The following is a 22,673-nucleotide window of genomic DNA, read 5'->3' as shown; positions in this document are numbered from 1 at the left end:
AAGAGCCACAGGTAAGGGATGTGGGTGACCTCTACAAAGTGGAAAGGACACAGCAGCATTCTCCCATTAGCCCTGGGAGACCAGTATCCAACCTCTGCCCTGTAGCACCACAAGAAAACATTCGTGTTCTCTGGAGATTGTGCCTGGCCTAGCAGAGATGGTATAGCAACAGTAGTTTTAAGGGCCTAAGATTATATAGGATGGACAGAGTATATTATGCAACCATTTTGGTTTTAAAGACATGGTTGGGGGAAGAACAGATAATGACTGTCAGGATTAACGGTTTAAATAATAGGATTTTAGTACAATCAAATGAGAGCCATTTACAAATATTTAAGTCAGTTAAGACAGCATTTATAGGCACACAGGCCACACAGTGGCAGGCACAAAGGCCTACAGACAGAAACAGAAGTGAAAAAGACTTAGAAGGTTCCAAGCAATATTTTTTGTTGTACATGAAAGGAACACCATATTTTCAGTGTGTGTGTGTGAGTAGGTAAGAAAGTAAATCACAAGAGAGAAGACTTGAAAATATTGTCCTCTAGAGATAAGCCACATTTTGGTCACTCTTCCTGTCTTTCTTTTATACTACATCCACAAATATATGAATTGGGCATAGCACCTCGGGAAAGTCCCTGAATAGATGATGAAGGTGACGCTGGATATCCAAATGTAGGTGGGAATTATAAAACCATGTTAAAAGTCTATGGTGAGACTAAGCATTCATGAACATAAACTGATTTGTCTTTGCAAAACATTTTACAAAGACAAAAGTTCCAAATATTAATCTGGCTAACAATGATACAGAAAGAATGGGCTTTTGTCCATGATTCTTATCTCCGTAGCAAATTGCACTTAGAAATTAATCAGCAGGCAAACACCTGGGTTAAATGAGCACTCAAGCTTGCATGCATCTTGCCTGTTTCCTGCCCTTCCTTAGCTAAGCTCTGTGAACTTAGAAGTATGTGAAAACAAAGGTCCTGTCAGCCATGTTGGAAAGATCAGAAGAAATCGGGCATGAGCAACATTCATTCAAGGGAGTAACAAAATAAACAAAATGAGCAAGAAGGTACAAGTGGAACGCAGGCAAGATAGCTCAGTGGCTATGAACACTTGCTGCCCGTGAGACCTGGGTTTGGTTCCCAAACCCATATCAGGTGGCTCACAACTGCCTGTAGGTCTAGCTGCAGGTGATCTGGTACCCTCTTCTGGCCTTCCTGGACACCTGTATGCAGGTCACGCAATGCACACGTTAAATAAATCAAAGGATCAAATGCTTATTTATAATATTCTAGTGGCAGTAGTCCCCTCCCATTATCAAAATCCTGTCACAGCTCAGTGTTACACCAGGTGGCTTGAGGCAATTTGACATAAACCAAAGAGTGACCCTGGAGAGCCTCAGTGAAGGGACATAATGACCTTGCAACACCTGTCTCTAAGCCCTGAGGTACTCCTTCAGACCTAGGATCCCGGTGCTGTAGATCTAGCTAAGAACCAATAGTTGAGACGCACATAGGCCATAGGGGTGAAGCTTCTACTCATATCTATGCTAAATGGATGATATCAAACTGCTCTTTGGATATATAACTATGCCTGTAGATTAGTACATATCTCAACTTCATCAGAGATGCTTCTTTGTGCAAAGGATGATGGTTAATGCAGAGATCCATGACTGGTCAGAGTTATTGAAAGAATAAAAAATACAGCCAAAAAGTCAGAAGTTTAGAAATGCTATCTCACCCCTAAGAAGACCTAAATACCTCAAATTCCAGACCTGCTCTCTACCTGTAAGTAGGTAAAAGGTCACATTTCTTGAGCCTGCTCTCCCAGAAACTAGATAAAAGGGCTTAAAGATAAGGCCCTTAGATAAGTGATCCGGACCTAGTAAAGATAAGAGGAAGCTTCTCTCAGGAACTAGCTGACCATAAAATTAGATTACAATCTTAAAAGCAATCTCGAGAGACAGGAAGCTTCTCCTTGTGATTTTTCACTGGTATTCTCCACATTTTCCAATGACGCCATCCCTGCCCCCTTGGGTTGTGGCTTCTTCCTTTAAATACCCCTTCTCCCAGCTACTGGGGGTCGAACTCCTGTGCCCCTGCGTGATAATGAAGTCTCAACCCCAGTGCACTGGTTCCCCTCTACAGCAAGGACTTGGGGAGTTCTTGGGGTGTCATCCTGTCTCCCTGCTCTGGGGTCTTTCATTATCAGCTACTGATAGAACAGCCATATCATTCCCCTTCCCTCGAACTCCAACAATTGTGAAGATGGAATTAGAAGATTGTAGGAGTCAGAGATTGGGACAGAGTAGGGCTAATTAGTACATTTAAGACATGAAAACAACACTGCACTTAAGAACCCACAGCAGCTGTGGTTGTCTGCACAAGACTGCACTACAACAAGCCAGTCAACATGCCTAGCTGAGGGCTCATTGACAGTTGATGGCTGCTAATGGAGGGAGAGTTAACGGTATTCATTTCCCCTCCCTTGTTCCCTCCCTCCCTCCCTCCCTCCTTCCCTCCTTCTTCCCTTCCTTTACTCCCTCCCTCCTTCCTTCCTTCCATCCTTCTTTTCTTTCTATGATGTGATCTCTGGTAGGTATACCATGCTCAGTGGCTGGCTCCTAACTGTATATATATGGTATCTTTAAGGCCATTGCAGATATTGTTAGAAATTCTATCCTATTCCTAAGCTAAAACTTACTTAAGGACTTTTAGAAACTGAAACTTAAGTCAGGAACTCAGTGTTTTTTAAAAATCAAACATTCTAAGAAAAGAGAGTCCAAATGCTCACTAATTTGATGCTTGCCAAAGAATTACAATCAGAAAATGCTAAAAGCCGAGACTATATTTTCATAACAACAGAAAACCTATGAACAGCGAAACACCTTAATGCATGACGTACAGTAGTGTCCTGCTGAGGTGTTGTCAGACAGCTGCGACCATTGACACTGTATGATGACCGTACTTGAAGTGCAGTTGTCACTTCAAGTGACAACTTCAGGTGAGCACCGCCAGAATTAGTTGCATATTTGATTTTGAATTACTTTTTTATTGTTTCCGAATTTTACATATTCCCCATGTGTGGAGCAGTGAACTATGAGGGACAGCCTGGTCCTTGGTTGAACTAAAGGAAGCCCCAGAGACCCTGAAGACACAGTAGGAGCTTTGCTTGCACCCAGGCACTAGGCCCCTGTCATGTAGCCTCACACCCACCCCAAGACAATAGGAAAAGACTCTTGACCACAACCCTAGGCTCAAGACAGCAATCTCCATGCTAATGAGGTACCTAGAGATGGGGGGTGGGGGGATGGGGGTGGGTGGGTGGTGGTGTCGTTGACAATAAGATTCCTCTCCCAGGCATTCCTCCCTGCAAAAGGTGTTTAATCTCCAACTCACCCTGAGAAGCGGGGTATGGTTTTATGCATCCGCTTTCCACCAGGACAATAAACAATTCAGAACCATGGACTGTCTCTTTTCATCAAGATGCTGGGGAGCCATGGGAAAGTCCTTAGCCTACAGAGCTTCTGTCTAATGTCCGGTAGAAGGCCTCTCTGGACTGCCAGCAGCACCTGGGTGTCCAAGGGCCTCGGCGCATGGGGCCTCATCGCTTGCCTGGGGTCCCCGAACCATCTCCTGTGTTTCACATGTCTCAGACTGTGCTTTTCCACACCCCCACCCCTGGACCATGCCTTGGAGCTTCCTTATACTAGCACCGGATAGGGCGACTTCATGGGGTAAGCACAGTAAAACTCCCTTTGTCCTGTCTCCCCAAGTGTCCATGACCTGAGGCAGAGCAGACACCAGGCCTGCAACCCTACACCCATGTGTGGTCCCCATGTGGGGCTGCAACGCCCAGTGGAAGAAGCTGGGGATCAGACAGCAGGGACAGCACACTCAGGTTTTCATTTTCTTTTTCTTTTTTAATTAATTATTTTATTTATTTACATTTCAAATGTTGTCCCTCTTCCAGGTTCACCCTCACTGAATCCCCCACTCCATTCCCCTTCCATTCAACACTAAGATGGTGCTCCCCCACCCACCCACCTACTCCCACCTCACCCCTCTAGCATCCCTGTTCTCTGGGGCATCAAGCCCCCCTAAGGCCAAGAGCATCCCCTCCCACTCACACCAGACAAGGCAGCCCTCTGCTACATTTGTAAAAAGGGGGACAGGGGGGGGGGACGCTACTGACAGGTGGATGTATGCTTTTTGGTTGGTGGCTTGAGTCCCTGGGAGCTCTGGGGGATCTGGTTAGTTATACTGTTCTTTCTATGGAGTTACAATCCCCTTCAGCTCCTTCAGTCCTTCCCTATCTCTTCCACTGGGGTTCCCCAGCTCAGTGCAATGGTTGGGTGTAAGTAATATCTGCATCTGTCTTAGTCAGGTGCTGGCAGAGCCTCTCAGAAGACAACCATGCCAGGCTCCTGTTTGCAAGCACATCTTGGCATCAGCAATAGTGTCAGGGTTTGGTGTCTACTCCTTTTTTTGTCCTTGCATTTTCTTTGGACAGGAACACTTCTGGATTAAATATTTTGAGATGAGTGGGTGGCTCCCTCCTTCAAAGGGGGCCATGTCTATATACTATATGTGGTCTCTTCAAGTTCTGTCTCCCTGCTGTTGGGCATTTTGGCTAATGTCATCCCCATTAGGTCCTAGGAACTTCTAACATCCCTGGTGTCTGGGACTTTCTAGAGGTCCGCCATCCCCATTTGACACCCCACACTGCTACATATTTATATTCATTCTCTGGCCCTCTGGGCTTCTCTCCTGTCTCCCCCTATACCCGATTCTGGTCCCCCTTCCCCCTTCCCTCTCCCATCCAGGTCCCTCCATCCCTCTCCCTCCTGTAATTGCTTTGTTCCTCCTTCTAAGTGGGATTGAAGTATTCACACTTGGACCTTCCTTCTTGTTAAGCTTCATATGGTCTCTGAGTTATATCATGGGTACTCTGAGCTTTTGGGCTAATATCCACTTATCAGTGAGTACATACCATATGTGTTACCTCACTCAGAATAATTTCTAGTTCCATCCATTTGTCTGCAAAGACACCTTCATGTTAAAAGTCTTGGAGAGATCAGAAATTCAAGGCACCTAAGTGTAATAAAATTACCTAAATGTAATAAAAGCAATATACAGCAAACCAACAACCAACACCAAATTAAATGGAGAGAAACTTGAAACATTCCCACTAAAATCAGGGACAAGACAAGGCTGCCCATTCTCTCCCTATTTATTCAATATAGTACTCAAAGTTCTAGTTAGAACAATTAGACAACAAAAGGAGGTCAAAGAGATATAAATTGGAAAGGAAGAAATCGAGGTATCACTTTTGAATGATATGATAGTGTACATAAACAACCTCAAAAATTTCTACAAGAGAGCTCCTACAGCTGAGACAGTGCATTGATAAACAACTTCAGCAAAGTGGCAGGATATAAAATTAACTCAAACAAATCAGTAGCATTCTTTTATACAAAGTATGAATGAACTGAGAAAGAAATTAGGGAAACACCACCCTTCACAATAGTCACAAATAATATAAAATATCTTGATGTGACTCTAACCAAGCAAGTGAAAGATCTATATGACAAGAACTTCAAGTACTTGATGAAAGAAATTGAAGAAGACCTCAGAAAATGGAAAGATGACCCATGCTCATGGATCTATAGGATTAATATAGTAAAAATGGCCATCTTGCCAAAAGTGATCTACAGATTCAATGCGATCTCCATCAAAATTCCAACTCAGTTCTTCATGGAATTAGAAAGAGCAATTGTCAAATTCATCTGAAATAACAAAACACCCAGGACAGGGAAAACTATTCTCAACAATAAAAGAACTTCTAGAGGAATCTCCATCCCTGACCTCTCAAGCTGTATTACAGAGCAATAGTGATTTAAAGAAAAGGCATGGGCATGGGCATGGGCATGGTATTGGTACAGAGACAGGCAGGTAGGCCAGTGGAATAGAACTGAAGACACAGAAATGAACTTTGACAAAGGAGCCAAAAACATACAGTGGGGAAAATAATCATCTTCAACAAATATTGCTGGACTAACTGGTGGTCTCCATGTAGAGAAATGGAAATTGACCCATTCTTATCTCCTTGTCCAAGTGGATCAAGGACCTCCAACATAAAACCAGATACACTGAAACTAATAGAAAAGAAAGTGGGAAATAGCTTCGAACACATTGGCACAGGGGAAATTTTCCTGAAAAGAACACCAATGACTCAGGCTCTAAGATCAACAATTGACAAATGGGACATAATGAAACTGAAAAGGTTCTGTAAGGCAAAGGACACTGTCATTATGACAAAATGGCAACCAACAGATTGGAAAAAAATCTTCACTAAGCCCACATCCTATAGAGGCTTAATATCCCAAATATATTTTTAAAAAACTCAAGAAATTAAACACCAAACCAAATGATCCAATTTTAAAAAATGACATGCAGAGCTAAACAGAATTCTCAAAAGAGGGAGCTCCATTTGCTGAGAAGCACTTACAGAAATGTTGTTCAACATCCTCCATCATCAGGGAAATGCAAATCAAAATGACCCTGAGATTCCATCTAATACCAACCAGAATGGCTAAAATCAAAAACTCAGGGGACAGCAAATGCTGTGAGGATCTGGAGAAAGAGGAACACTTCTCCATTGTTGGTGGGATTGCAAGCTGGTACAACCGTGTGGAAATCAGTCTGGAGGTTACTCAGAAAACTGGACATAGTACTACCTGGGGACCCAGCTATACCACTCCTGGTCATATATCTAAAAGAGTCTCCAATATATAACATGGACACATGCTCCACTATGTTCATAACAGCCTTGTTTATAATAGCCAGAAGCTGGAAACAACCCAGATGTCCCTCAACAGAGGAATGGATACAGAAATGTGGTACATTTACTACTCAGCTATTAAAAACAATGACTTCATTTTCATAGCAAGGAGCTTTTAGCACATCACTAGGATCAGTGGCTGGAATTTACCAATCGAGCAATGCAGGCCTGCTTTGCCCTCCCTAGTCCAGGAGGTGTACAGTTAGACTTAGCTCTTTCTGCCCCCAGAAAACACGGGCTATCATGAGGACCTCGACCTTGTGCTGGACCAGTGTTTCTTGAGTTAGTAAATGAAATGAGACCACATTCTTGGTTCTTTTTCTATGAACCCCTGGTTGGGGACATTCCCCTCTTTGCTTCCCTGCTGTGTCACATTACCATATGAATATTAACTTGAGTGCCTCCAACTGAATCATTCATGTAGGGGTCCGCTAGCTTATCCCACTTGGAACTGTATGTGTGTAGCTCGCCTCTTCCAAGGGCCTGCTATTTTGATGGAAGCCCAATGCCTACACTTCACATGCACACAGCATACACGGTTTGAGCTTATCAGCTGAGTGTCCTGTGATACACCACTGAATTTGAAGTTCGCTTTAGTGTGTGAGCCACGGGTAACAAAGTTAATTATAGAAATTATGGATCACTGGTAAAATATAGACTGATAAAAATGAAAATTATGCCCTAATCATCCCACGATTACTTGTGTATAGAACTTGAAGAGCTGTAGGGGGACCTGTAGACAACAGTTTGGCCATACATTTTCCAAAGGCAAGATACCTGCAAGTCTGGCTGATGATTCAAACTGAAGGAACTTTCCATAGTCCATAGATATGAAGAGGGTTGTTTTACCTATAGGTTCTGTCACCCTCAAGCTGGAGGAAAGGAAATTAATTCTTTCCTTTAGTTTAATAGCTGCTTGTTGCTTTTTTTTTTTTTTTTATAACAAATACTGTTTTGTTTTGTTTTAATTTATTTACTTTAAGTACATTATCTGCACGTATACTTGCATGCCAGTAGAGGGCATCAAATCACACCATAGATGGTCCTGACCCACCTTGTGGTTACTGTGATTCAGTTTAAACTCTGAACCTCTGGAAAAGCAGCCAGTGCTCCTCAGTGCTAAGCCATCTCTCCCACACTGAAATACGGTTTCTTCATTGGCCAGTTCTGAAATGATGCTTTTTTTTTTTTTTTTTACATTTTTTTCACCTCAACTTTAAAATACCTGTTTGTCATGCCATCTTAGGGCTTCAAAATGCACACCATTGTCTTCCAGATAAGACAGGAAGATACGCAGCCATGAAATAGCAATAATATGGCTGCCCTAAACAAGACCCAAACACAGACAAAACTCACTGATGTGCCAAAATTAACCGGGAAATCTCATGGGGCCCCACCCCTGGAGCAAGAGCTACAGGTAGTCACTGACTGCTGAGAGAGAATTAGTCTTCCCCAGGGATGAACCCCTAAATGGTTTTTCAATGCCAAGAGGTCAGCTCTGAAAACATACATGCAAGTAACACTAAATAGACTCGGTATGCTGTAGTAAAGGATCACTTACATACATATGTAACAATAATAATTAAAGAAAAGGAATGAATTTGAGGAGTGGGCATGGGAGGAGCTGCAGAGGACTGGGAGAGGAGATAATGTCAGTATATTTTGATTAAATTAGAAATTTTAAAGATACACAGCACTGTCTTTGTACTTATTTAGGTACAAATTCCACAATGTCCATCCTTATTTAACTTGGACATTTAAAACTAAATATGCCACATGAATATGGCATTTATTGTGTGCCTATATACAAAACTCGACATGGACTGATGTGTTTCTTGAATTATTGCAGGTAATCTGATCCTTTTTTTTGTTTTTAAGATTTATTTATTTAATGTATATAAGAACACTGTAGCTATCCTAAGAAACAACAGAAAAGGACATTGGATCCCTTTACAGATGGTTGTGAGCCACCATGTGTTTGCTGGGAATTGAACTCAGGACCTCTGGAAGAGCAGCCAGTGCTCTTAACCACTGAGCCATCTCTAGCCCCAGGTAATCTGATCCTTAATTAATCTTTTACTCCTCGAAGAGGTTCTATCTAAAAAAATAAATAAAGATTCCAGTTGTTACATAGGAAGTGAGGGAATCAAATCTTGTTGTGAAAATAAATGTTATTTATAAAGTAGGACAATTCTAAAACAAATTTGATATCTGGATTATTCTGAAGACATAAAAAAGTAACAATCCGTGTTTTGTGTTTTCCATGCCATTTCTAAGAGTGGCTTTGACGACTGTCATATTTAACTCTGGGTGGTTACTAAACAACCCTCCACAGGAGGATTGGCACGTGAGAGAAAATGGCCAAGTTGAAACTAAGAGTGAAGCATCTGCCTTGCAAAGAAAGCACCCATGCTCAACACACGGCCTACAGAGAGCCAGAGGCTGTGATGAGTTGTGCCGTGTCTTCCGGGCCTGCTGCATACTCTCAGTGGGTTGACCATTGATTTACACCCTCCCCCACAAGTGAAGGTTTGTCAGTGGACTGGACTAGAACAGTCATCGGCCTAGAAGGTTCTATCCGCTCACACTCCTGTGCTCTTTAAGCTGGAATTAGCAGCTTCTTAGGTCAATGGTGCCATGTGCTCCCCGGCTCCTTTATTTTCTTCCTAGAGTCATCCAGCAAGGAATGACTCAGTGATGGCTTCATCAACTGGGACATTTAAACTCCCTTGACACACACCCCTTTCCTTTCCCAGTGTGATGCAGATGCCCTCTGACTTACACTTGAGTTATTGCCCAAAATGATATATAGTAAGTTATAAATGCAAATAGTTCACCTATCCTAGTGGACCCATGGCTTCACCGGATGTGAAGCCGAGTGATCACGTGGCCGACTGCGGTCTGGGGCTGCTGCTGCTGCTGCTGGGCATTGCATGACACACATTGTTAGCCTGGGATAAGATCGCGATTCAGACTTCGGGACCTGGTTCCTGCTGCATGTGTCTCACTTTTGTATCATCATAAGCTTGGAAACTTAAGTCAAAGCATTGTCCTTTGCAGATCGTTTGTATTTAGGGGATCACCACACTCTGACACAGAACCGTAGTTGAGGGCGTTAGGAGCCTGCAAGAGTTCAAGGTAGCTTTGATAGCTTTTTATGTGTAAAAATAGCAATTTTTTTCTGATTTCAAATACAGAAATTAGGAAAATACAGAAAAATAGACACATGAAAATCTTCATAACCTCAGTCCTGGAGAAAACACTTGTTAATCTGGAAGCATATAATTCTCTGGTCCTTTCCTGAAATAATGTTACATGGAGAAAATACATACAAACAATTTTCTTGCCAAATTTAATTTAAAATGTGTTGAACATGTATGTTAAGTATCAATTCTGTACCACGGTATTTAACAGTGTTCTTAGGAATTGTATTATAAAAGTTGTTTAATTGTGATGAACTCACAAATGAAGACATCACGAAGCTAAGTAATGAAGCCCTGGAAGCAAACGCTCGCTCATTCCAAACCCTGCATCTCAGTGAGCTCCTCTAGTGTTAAATTCTGAGACTGCAGCCTCACTTAGGGCTTTATACCCTGCACCTCAGTGAGCTTCTCTAGTGTTCAATTCTGAGACCTCAGCCTCACTTAGGGCTTTATACACTGCATCTCAGTGAGCTCCTCTAGTGTTCAATTCTGAGACTGCAGCCTCACTTAGGGCTTGATACACCACATCTCAGTGAGCTCCTCTAGTGTTCAATTCTGAAAGCAGCCTCACTTAGGGCTTTATACACTATACCTCAGTGACCTTCTCTAGTGTTAAATTCTGAACTTCAGCCTCGCTTAGGGCTTTAACTTTCGTTTTCAGGTGCATGTTTAGTGCTTATCTGCCATAAAAAGAAAAAATCCTGATACTTAAAACTAGAAAAGCAGTTAACTTTAAATCCTCTTTTATGAATTTATCTGCCTTCCATTCTTCCCCATCCTCTGATGTCACTCTTCCCTGTTTTCCTTTCTAAATGTTTCAATTACATGTACACATAATTATTTACACATAGATCTGTATACATCTATTTTCCTACAATCTTTGTGATTTCATTTTCTTCCACATTGAAGAAATTTTGACTTTATATATGTTCACTATCCACTCATCCGTTGATGAACAACTAGAATATTATGTATCCGTTCTCTTTAAAGCAACAGGATCCCTTACTCACTACAGATGGGAATGAAAACTAAGAAAGCGATTATGGAAATCAGGTTGGAGATTCCTCAAGAAGTTAAAATGGGACTAATAGGCTCCAGTCAGTTCTGTCCTGCACACCCAGAGGACTTCATGCCCTACCAGAGAGACACATACAGTCCAATGCCTATTGCTGCTTTAGTCATTACAGCAAGGAAATGGAACCAAATTAATAAATGTTTTAAATTTAGTTTCAGAAACATGTGCCGATCGTCTATCTCCACCATACATTATCATGGGCTGTTTTTAGGTAAATTTGAAACCTGAGAACATTGACCCACAGTGGTTGTGGATTAGACCTGGCCTTCCAGGAGGCCTAGCCTGGGCTCAGGAAGTCACCACACATTCTCTATTATTCTCTAGGCTTGTCTAGGGAATTCTCTACCTTGTGTCTACTCATCCTGGTGGAAGGAGGGAGACTGGGAGCAAGGATGAGAACAGTGAGAGTGGGGAAGGAGACAGGGTGAGGTGATGAATATGGTCATGATGCATTGTATACCTGCACAAGGCTGACGGACATGGAAAATACATAAAGGAAAGAAAATCAATACATTGTCAGTGTAATGGTGCTGGACATCGGTAATCCTCACGCTTATCCAACTAACATTGTACCCACTGAGCCGTTTTCCCAGTCCGTATGTAAGATTTTCAAAATGTGTTTTCTAGGTATTTGTCAAGAACAATGAATGGGCTGAGATTTTTATCGTATTTTTTCAAGATAATAACCACTGATAGTCAGGAAATATGAAGTCCCTGGGTCAGAGACTGAGATCTGAATACACAATGGTAACTATAGGAGAATTAGGATTTGTATTACTTCCCTGAATCCTGTGTTCTCCAGGGCAATGCGAAGAGGCCAGGTAGCATTGCACACATAGTACATAGAGAACCGTAAGCTTAGGAAACCTTTTGTAATGGCCAGTAAGTTTGCTTCTACTTTGAAACTCCAGGGGGAAAATCCTACATCTTCTTAGGCTGTTCACTGAACCCTGGAAAAATAAAAGAACAAATGATAATAATTTTTAATCTTGTAAGGTGTGCACAGACTTGAGATATCCATATATAATAATTTTGACATTGGTGTTTCCACACTGACTTGGCATGCTTCTGGTGATGACTTTAATACAAACAGGTCTTAAATCCATTCAATCCATCTCATGCAAGTTCATACATCTCAACAGAAACCAATGGAGCAGTCTAGTTTGGGTCTCATCCATGTCGTTAACTCACCAGACAGGTCCTGTATACCATTATTCGATCTACCTTCAACACCAAGTAGCTTTGTTCTTCAATTTCTGTATCGAAGTTCCCATCATCACACAGCAGGAGTCATTAACTCACAGTAAGGTTAACAGTTTATTCCTATTTAACCTATTTTTAATTGTTTGTGTTCATTGTTCATGGTGCTGTGCTACATGAGGACATTTTCATCCAAGTATAAGAGGGCTGAGTGAACCACAGCCAGATTGACTCCATAACAGGCTGCAAACTGGCAGTTTGGGAGATAAGGCCTAAGTTTCTGTTTCCCAGAAATGAGAACTGGGATCCAGAAACCTGTGGTGAGCTAACTACAGCCTTGGCCAGGCAATCTGAGGACACCTTGTAATCTGGCCTGAAGTAAGGATAGGTAGCTAGAATGAGTAAGCAACCTTTCTGGAACTCCCCTGACAATAAAAGCTGGGCCTGTGAGTCTGCCAGAGCTCTCCCAAATTGGGAGACCCCTGCAGGCCGGGAATTCAGTCCATGCATTCGAGTCTAGGACATTGTTCTTCAGCGATTCTTGGACTCTAACAGTATGGACTATATGTGCAGGTTTTCCCTCCCTCCCCTTCTTTGCCACTCCCCTCCCATTAGTCCTCTATTTTCATGTCCTATATCCATATACGATTTCATTTTTCTACATAAAATCTTTGAGCTACAAATTGGAGAGTGGCTCAATGCACTTAATAAGATTACCTCTGGCTGTGTCTGTTGTCTCGAAAATGACATACATTTTTCTTCCTTATGGCTGAAAAAAATTTGATTGGGACACTTAAGTTGGTCCATAATTTGTGGGTATTGGAAATGTTGCTGAAATAAACACCACTGTGAAAGTATCTCTATAATATATTGGTTTGGAGAATTTTAGGTAAATACCTAGGAATGGTATACCTAGGTCATGTGGTAGATTTTTAATGTTTTGGGGAACTTCCATATTAGTTCCCATAGTGATTAGACTGGTTTACGTTCCCACCTGCAGTACAGAATTGGATCCATCTCCTCACCAGCATTCATTGTCATTTTAATTCATTTATTACTTTTGCTAATGATTGACACTCTGGCTAGAGTGAGATGGAACCGAGGATATTTGTTTGTTGTTTGTTTGTGAGACACGATCTCGTGTATCCCGGACTGGACTTGAACATTCTCTGTAGCCACAGGTGACCTTGAACTTCCTACCTTCTTGCCTCTAACCTCCCAAATGTTGGGATGATAGGCATGGGCCACAACACTTGATTTGTGTGGTGTTGGGGATTGGATTCCGTGCTTTGGAAATGCCAGGCAATTCTACCAACTGAGATACAACTCTTGTCCTTGCATGGAGTTTTAAATTTCCATTCCTCTGATTGTTAGTGAGGCTGGATGCTTTTTCCATATGTTTATCGGTCATTTGTATTTTATCTTATGGAGACCTTATATTTTATTAGCCCATGAATTATGTTGCTTAATTTATTTAGTATTTTTCAGTCCTTATAGATTCTAGATTATTGCCCTGCCAGATCTTTAGTGATACAGATTCTATTTCATCCTAGGCTGTGTCTTCACTTGACCTTTCCTTTGCCGTGCAGAAGCTATTCACTTCTCTTTGAGAGCCTGACTGATCCCAGGCTTTCTCAGAGGCTGAAGAAAGGACAAAAGGAAAAGTTCTGTGTCTTTGCCCAGGGTCAGACTTGTCAAGGCCAGTCTGGGGATGGTGGCCAGGATCTTGAAGGAGTTATGGTTATGCTTCCTAAGAAGTTGGCTTTTCCTCCTGAAGAGACTGGAATTGTCAGTCCCAAGGCTGCTGTGTGCTTGGTCTATGATGTTCTTGAGATGACCAGTGTTTGCTCTGTGCAACATTGCTTGATTAGCCTCCTGCTGACTTTGTTTCATTGTGTGATAATTTTCTGCTGATTCTGTCCAATTTTCCCTGCAAATGGTATATAAAAAATCATGAATCTTTTTTCTTTAATAAATATTTTGCGTAAGATATATTTTCCCACATTTTTATTTTTTGTGAGTTTCACATCATGTACCCTAACCCCACTCATTTCCCAACCTCATATCTGCCCTCTGCCCTTGTAATATCCCCCAAAAAGAAAATAAAAGTCTCACTGGGGACAATGTCGTTTGTCACAGTGTCACAAAGTGTACCCTTTTGCTCAAACAGCTTTACTTGCACAACTTGTTTGTCTGGTTTGAGGCCTCCGGCTTCTGCTGCACCATCAATACTGGATCATCACCAGGACATCTCGTGGATATCCTGCTGTTACCCCATGTTATGGAGATCCTGCAGCTTTGGCTTTGCAGTACTGGCCCCTTCAAGTGCTCTAGCAGCTCATAAATGGGGTAGGTATTGGGCTGGGCCAGCCCAAAGTCCTAGATCTGGGGCTGGGTAATAGCTGAATTGGTCAGCCCACTAGCTCTCCTGTACCTACCCCACTGGGGCCAGTTCTTCCATCCTGCCCAGCTAGGGGCAGAACCAGCTTTCCTGGGCTCAGGCCATCAGAGCCAAAGATGCTATACTTCTTAATACTTCTTGTTCAGCATCAACCATTAGCTTGTGCAAAACCTCCCAATCTAGCTTCCTTATCCTCTCATCTGGTCATCTCCCCTAGGAGTAAAGAACAACCTTCTGGCCCAGGTCAACTAGGATCCCATTTGCAAGTTGTTGATGTTATTTCCTGAGCAACCAGAGTCCTACCTGTCTCGCCTGTACCTGTACATTAAAGTATTTTCCCTAATTTTTCTTCTAATGGACTCAGGTTCATGTATTATGTTAAGATCTTTCATTCATTAGAAGCTGATCTTTGTATAAGGTAAGAGAAAGGATTCTTGTTTCATTTTTCTGCATGTAGACATCCAGTACTTAGTACTGTTTGGTGAAGAGGCTGTCTTTCTCTAGTATCTAATTTTGGGTTCTTTGTCAAGATCAGATGGCTGGACCAGGAGTGAATCACAACTTTAACTGTAGCATTTGGGATGCAGAAGCAGATGGATCTCTGTGAGTTCAGGTCTGGCCTGATTTGAATCATGAGTTCCAGGTTAGCAAGGATTGCAATACCCTGTCAACAGAAAATAATAATAAGGAAAAGAAAACTCAGATGGCTGTAGCTGCAAGACAGTCTATCCTATCCTGTCCTGTCCTGTCCTGTCCTGTCCTGTCCTGTCCTGTCCTATCCTATCCTACCCTGTCCTGTCCTGTCCTATCCTACCCTACCCTGCCCTACCCTACCCTACCCTACCCTATCCTATTCTATCCTATCCTATCCTACCCTATCGAATTATGTTTACTTTATATGCCAATGTCATGTTGCTTTTGTTACTATGCCTGTGAGTACAACTTGAGCTCAGATGTGGTGGTCCTTCCAACATGCGCGTTTTGCTCAGGACTGGTTTCACATAGCTATCTGGGATGTTTTGTGTTTTCACATGAATTTTAAGAATCTTTTTGTCCTATTTATCTAAAGACTGGCATGGGAACTCTGATGGGGATTGTATTAAATTTGTAGTTTGCTTTTACTAGTATGGCCATGTTTACAATATTAATTTTACTATTCTGTGAGCATGGTGTATGTCTTTATGTCCTCGGTTTCTTTCTTCAGTGTTTTAAGTTTTTACAGTGCTGGTCTTTCATTTCCTTGGTTAGGTTAACTCCATGGCATTCTCTGAAGCTTGATAATGGGATTCTTTCATTGTCTATTTCCTAGCATGTTTGTGCTACATAACAATGAGTGACTTTTTATATGCTAACTCTGTATTCTTCCACTTTGTTCCATCATATGTGTTTTCTGGGAGTCTTTGGGGTCTATCTCTTCTATGTAGAGTCACATCATCTGCAAATACACTTTGATTTTCCCTTTCTATTTACTTCCTTTTAATTTTCTTATCTTCTTTTCTTCATCTACTTAAGACTTGTATTCTTTTTTCCCATTATTTATTTTTTCATCCCAATCACTGCCTCCCTGCTGATACCCCCTCCTGGTTTGTTCCCCTCTCTCCTCTCCTTTCCTCTAAGGGGATGGATTTCCCCCCCTGGGTTCCACCCCACCCACCCTGGCACATCAAGTCTCTGAAGGATTAGGCCACTACAAGGATTAGGCCGGACAAGTCAGTCCAGTTAGAGGATTGGATTCCACAGACAGGCAACCGCTTCAGGGACATCCCCTGCTCTAGTTGTTTAAGACCCTCCTGAAGACTGAGCAGCAAGTCTACTGTATATGTGCAGGGGATGGGCTGTCCTGAAGGTCACAGCATTCACCATTGTGGCTGAAGAACACCAGACAAACCCTCACCTCCTGTACTCATGCTGTTTCTAATTATCATGGAGTCATTAACCTTGGCAGGGAGAATGTCTCCAGAAGAAGGACGATAAAGTAAATTATATACATTACAATACAAACTGAAGTATTAAAAATTAATAATAAGCCGCCTAGCTACCCAAAAAGAAGAAGTAGGGTCTGCGAGAACATGAACTTTTTACCCCTCCCTTGCTGTACAATGGTTCCCGGAACATTCTTGCATGAAAAGTTTCCTGGAACAGCCACAATGACCCATAGCCTCCGGCCACAATGTTCCAACGGCCCTGTATAATGTCAGTGCCCTTAATCACAATGTCACACAGCCCTTGGTTTTTTGCCTAGTGTTACACATGACTAGTATATGACCTAACTATATGGGAAGTTTATGGTTTTAGAATTCCCCTCCTCTCTCCCTCTTGCTCCCCCTGGTTTGTGGTTTTTTCCTTTATAAGCTCTGTGAAAATTCAGGTCGGGTCGAACTCCACTGCCCCTCGTGGATCTGAGTCTCGACCCCAGTGCACTGGTTACTATCGATAAACCTCATGTAATTACAGCAAGGACGGTCTTGTGTGAGTTCTTGGGGGGTTGCGTCATCCCGAGACTTGAGTGAGGGGCTCGTCCGGGATGGGTGACCACCCTCGTCTCCAAAGACCCACTTGGAGGTGAGACAACATCTGTGTCTGTGTCTGTGTCTGTGTTTTGTGCCGGCTAAACTCTGGGTCTGTATTTGCTACTCTGGGTCTGTATTTGCTTGCGAGTTCTGGAGTTCTGGTTTCGCAGTCACTCCCATCTCGGGCTGAGAGGGAGGCTCGTTTCTCAGGAGAGAAGCGAGTGTGAGCGGTAGACGTGCCTGGGGCTCACTGATTGCACTGCCCTGGGAGACGTCCCAGGAGGTGAGGAGAGACCCCAGGGACGCCTGGGAGATTCCCATCTGGGAGCTTGTCAGGATTCAGTGATTCTCCTGGGTTGGAGAAAAGACCTGCCCTCCTGGCCATCTGTATTTCCAGAGTGGTTTTTGTCTGTGTGTCTTAGGTCTTTGTTTTGTGTTCTGGTTGAGAAAGAAGAGTGATGTAGAATCCGCTCCCCTTCATCTGTTTTTGGTGAGGTCACGGAAGCTCCCATCTAAATCAGTTCAGTTTTGTGGTGATCTCGAGGTGGCTGCTTGGTTTTTTTTGTTTGTTTGTTTGTTTGTTTTTGTTTTTGTTTTTTGTTTTTGTTTTTTTGGGCACTTCTGTTTTTGTCTGTTAATCTTTTGAGAGCCTAGTGTCATTTGGAGGCTGGTTCTCTTGAGAGGCAAAGCCACCAAGCTGACACTGAAGAGAGGTACTCTTTAAGGGAAAATCTAAGTCCAGAGGGACAGCCGGTAACAGATAGGCTGCCCCTCTGCTCGCCTTTCTGTTTCATAGACAAAGTTGTGCTTATATTTACAATGGCCTTTTTGTCCCAAGAGAGCCTCCTGGTTTAGTTGTGTGACTGAATGCTGTTTGCCCTCTTCAGTAGACCTCTATTCTCAAGATTCTCTTGTTTTCTCACCATCCCATTTGAGATGCTTGTTAGTAGCTGTTACAGGTCTTCTTTACCACTGAGGAAAGACAGAATCCTACTAGAGGCCAGAAAAAATGTTCCAGACATGGATAGAAGGCCCTCACTTCTGCCTGCTCTGACTTCAGACGCCTGAAGGTAGGGGAGTGCTCCAGGTCTGCCCCAGGCTCCAAGGGTGGGTCTCTGAGGGGTTGGAAAATGCCCCACCAATCTGGCCAAGATAAGGAAAGGATATGAAGAGAAATGTTACAGAAACTTGAAGGGTTAAGTTAAGTTGCTGAGAGTTAGTATAAGTTACAGAGAAAGTAAGGTTAAAAGAGAAAGAAGGTAAAAAGAGCAGAAAGCTGGGGAAGAAAAGAGACAAAAAGAAGAGGAAGTTAGAGAGCTAAAGAGAGATAAAAGACGAGAAAGGAACATATACTGGCCACAGTAGTTAGGGAACCTAGGAAGATAGTACCTGGCAACAGAAGAGAATTCCTGGCTAAAGATCAGTGTGCCTAATGCAAAGAAAAAGGACACTGGGTCAGGGACTGTCCAAGAAAGAACAAGAGGGGCCACTGGAGAGTTTCTTGGTCCTAGAGTGCTGGCTATGTACAGAGATAGAAGGGAAGTGTGGATACAGGGACCCAATGCTCTGTGCTCCTATGCCCCCCAGTGGGCCAATATCCAAAGACCTTGAGTGCAAGGGGCTACTGGCAACGAACAATACTTATGGACTGCCCGAAGAACAGTGGACCTTGGCGTGGGCCGGGTAACCCACTAGTTCATAGTCATCCCTGACTGCCCCCATCCCTTGCTCATGAGAAAATTGCTCCCCAAAATGGCTTGCGTGGGCTGAAATGGCTGGGTGAGGCCATGTGTATGCATATCTACAGACTGTGTATGTGGAGCTTAAGACCTGTCTCAGTGCACCAGTACCTGATGCTGGGAGATGAATGGCTTAGCGCTGTTCTGCTTGGAACATATCACTCCTGCCAGCCAGGCACTAACAATTATCACCCAATCCAGGACTTAAACTGTGATAGAGTGGCTGATGTTTGCCTTTGAATAGAGTGTCCCAAAAGATGGGACCACTGGTCAGCTGCCATGGACTAGATTCTCCACCGGGTGGGGACAATCTGGTCACCTTGCTGCCCAGTCCGGACCTGGAGCCACCACAGCACGAGTGTCAAGTACTGGCAGAAGCCCATGGGTGGAGGAAAGACCTCTGCGACTGGCTGATTGACCGCTTCTGAAAGCCGAGGACCTTGTCACAGACGGAAACAGTTCTCTTCATGAATGAAGGTCAGAGATAAGTGGGTGCTGCCATGGTGGACAAAATGATGTCATCTGGGATGGCTGAACTTCTACACCCCCAGCACATCAGCACTGCAGATGCCTTTGCCATCTCTTGGATGCCCTGGTGAAGCCAACAACTGTGAGTACTATTCATTGCCCAGGAAAACAGGAGGAAGAGATTCAGTGACATGGGGCAGTAACAAAGCAGATAAAGTGGCTCGGGAAATGGCTATGCAGGAGCCTATCCTGGTTACAGGCCTGCAAGAGACAGCCACTGGGAACTGGGATTGGACTAAGGGATGGCCTCACTTAGAATGTAAAACAGAAGAAAAGGCCCAAATTGCTTAAATGAAAAAAAAAAAAAGACAATGACACACTTGAGGGGAAAGCTATACTCCCCAGAGAACAAAGAAAAGACTCACTTTGCCAAATACAGAAATAGACTCATTTAGGAGATAAAAAGTTTGTCCAAGTAGTTAAGTGTATGTAATAGACTTTAAGATTTTGGCCAGAGAGGCAGTAAAAAGTATAAGATATGTCAATAAGTGAATGCTTAGCAAACAAACAGGACAAAGAGACCTAGAGAGTTTAGTGAAAAGTCGAAGTGAACTTCACTGAGATAAAACCAAAAAAATATAATCACAAGTATCTCCTAGTGCTTGTAGATACTTTTTCAAGAATAGATAGAAGGTCTCCTCACCAAATGAGAGACAGCCTCTACAATCATCAAGAAGATACTGGAAGAAATCTTCCCCCGATTTGGAATGCCCAAGGTAATCTGGTCAGACAATGGCCCTACTTTCGTTGCCAAGGTAAACCAGGGTGTGGTCAAGTATTTAGAGGTCGATTAGAAATTACATTACATCTACAGACCTCAAAGTTCAAGACAGGTAGAAAAAATAAATAGAACTCTAAAAGAGACCCTGACCAAAATTGACCATGGAGACTGGCACTCCTTCCCTCTTCCTCTCTTCAGAACAAGAAATACCCCTTCCAGATTCAGCCTTACCCCTTTGAGATCTTAAATGGGGCCTCAGCCCCCCTGACTGTATTAGATGATGTTACTGAACCAACATGTCATAGTGCCATAGTAATAAGGATTTGTGTGCCAGGCTAAAAGACCTACAGGTGATACAGAAAGAAATCTGCTCACAGCTGACAGCAGCCTATGCCCCGGAGACCCTGAGTTCCAGGTTGGAGACTGCAGCTACACTGAGCCCAGACATTCGAGCCTCGCTGGAAAGGACTGTACCTGGTGCTGCTGACCACCCTGACAGCTGTCAATTCTCAGCCCTCACCAGCCGTGTACTAGCTGTTGGGGCTGAGAGCTGGGACCTAGAGGGAAATTCAGTCATGTTTGTCCTGGGTTCTATCAAGATAGGTGTGGGATAGGCTTGATTTCCATTACAAATGATGTAACATTGCATATGTTAGTACTCCTAACACTTCTTGGGACTGTGCCTCAGGGATCACAATCTGTATAAGTTTAGAAGTTCTAAAAGCTAGTCATGACCTTGGTGTGCAGGTTTAGATAGTGTCCAGATTGGAATCCTGATGCTAAAGACTTAGTAAGACACAAAAAAGGAGTTGAGAATTACTTAGGGCTAAGGCTATCTAGGTGCTGCAAGGGCAGCACAAGGACATCTGCTGTTGCAATACAAGGCTTATAGAGAATTCAGAACTGCCATTCAGGAGTAATTAAAGACTCCATGAATAAACTTAGAAAAAGGTTAGACAAAAGGCAGACAGAGAAGCGCATCAGGGATGGTTTAAAAGTTGGTTTAATAAGTCCCCATGGTTTGCTACCCTCTCCTCTCTACTTTAGTTGGGACCCATTATAATTCTCATGCTTCTACTTGGCTTTGCCATGTATAAATAGGCTGGTGGCTTTTATAAAAAGAAAGACTGAGTCATTCAGACTGTTCAGGTACTGGTCCTGAGGTAACAACAGTAAAGAGTTACAATAGAATTCGATGAACAATGGCTCTAAGATTAGAAAAATAAAAAAATGAAAAGTGGGTCTTAATCAGAGCTATTAAAATTAATAATAAGCCGCCTAGTCGAGTACCCAAAAAAAGACCATTGGGCTAGGGTCTCAGAGAACATGAACTTTTCCCCTCCCAGCAACCACATTGGTGTACAATGGTTCCCCTCTTCTGGTGTATCTGAACATTCTTGCATGAAAAAATGTTTCCTGGAAAAAAAAAAAAACCCATAACAGCCTCCGCCACAATGTTCCAACGGCCCTGGCAAAGGGATGTCACTGCCCTTAATCACAATGTCCCACAGCCCTGGGTGTGTTTTTTACCATGTTACAACCTGACTAGTATATGACCTAACTATATGGGCAGTTTATGGTTTAGAATTCCCTCCTCCCTCCCTCTTGCTCCCCCTGGTTTGTGGTTTTTCCTTTATAAGCTCTGTGAAAATTCAGGTCTGGGTCAAACTCCACTGCCCCCAAACCCTGGGAATCTCCCCATCTGGAGCCCCAGTGCACTAAATTACTCGATAAACCTCATGTAATTACAGCAAGGACGGTCTTGTGTGAGTTCTTGGGGGGTTGCGTCATCCCGAGACTTGAGTGAGGGTCTCCCCACTCTGGGGGTCTTTCAAAACAAGCTCCACAGCGACTGTCAACACTAGTGGAAGTCCACTGGCTCTGCTCTAGGGGCAGGAACTGTATCATGGCCTCCCTTCTACAGAGCATGATAAGATACCTCTGAAGGTACAATCATGAAACTCTTGTCTTTGATGGGAACCAAGAGCTGTCTGACCAGGCTTAAGATCCACTCTACAGGACAGAAATCATGCCTGGTTCTGAAAACCTAGCCAGATTTTTCAGGGCTACTGAGGTCCTGGACCTTAGGAAGAGTCTACTACTGTCAATTTGCTAGACTAGCATAGTTCCTAACTGTGTTCAAAATTTATCCTTATACCCACAGATAAGTGTAGCTCCTACTCCTTGGCAGAGAAAATTTTCTTTTCAGCATTATAGAAAAATCACGGTCAAAATGCAAAGGTCAACTGATTGTGGGGTGCCTAGACCTCATCAATACATCTACCACAGAACACCTGCATGTAAGTCTCAGGGGACACTATGGAAGAGGGGGCAGAGAGATCGTAAGAGCCAGAGGAAAAGGAAGTCTGCTGTGAGGTTGCAAAGGCAGGGAAGCTATCTCAACAGCATGTCTGCCTGAGCAATTACAGGGCCATTCAAGTGGGGAAACTCTC

Source organism: Rattus rattus, chromosome 6 (genome assembly GCF_011064425.1).
Source record: "Rattus rattus isolate New Zealand chromosome 6, Rrattus_CSIRO_v1, whole genome shotgun sequence".
NCBI lineage: Eukaryota > Metazoa > Chordata > Mammalia > Rodentia > Muridae > Rattus > Rattus rattus.
This window is presented reverse-complemented; position numbering follows the sequence as displayed.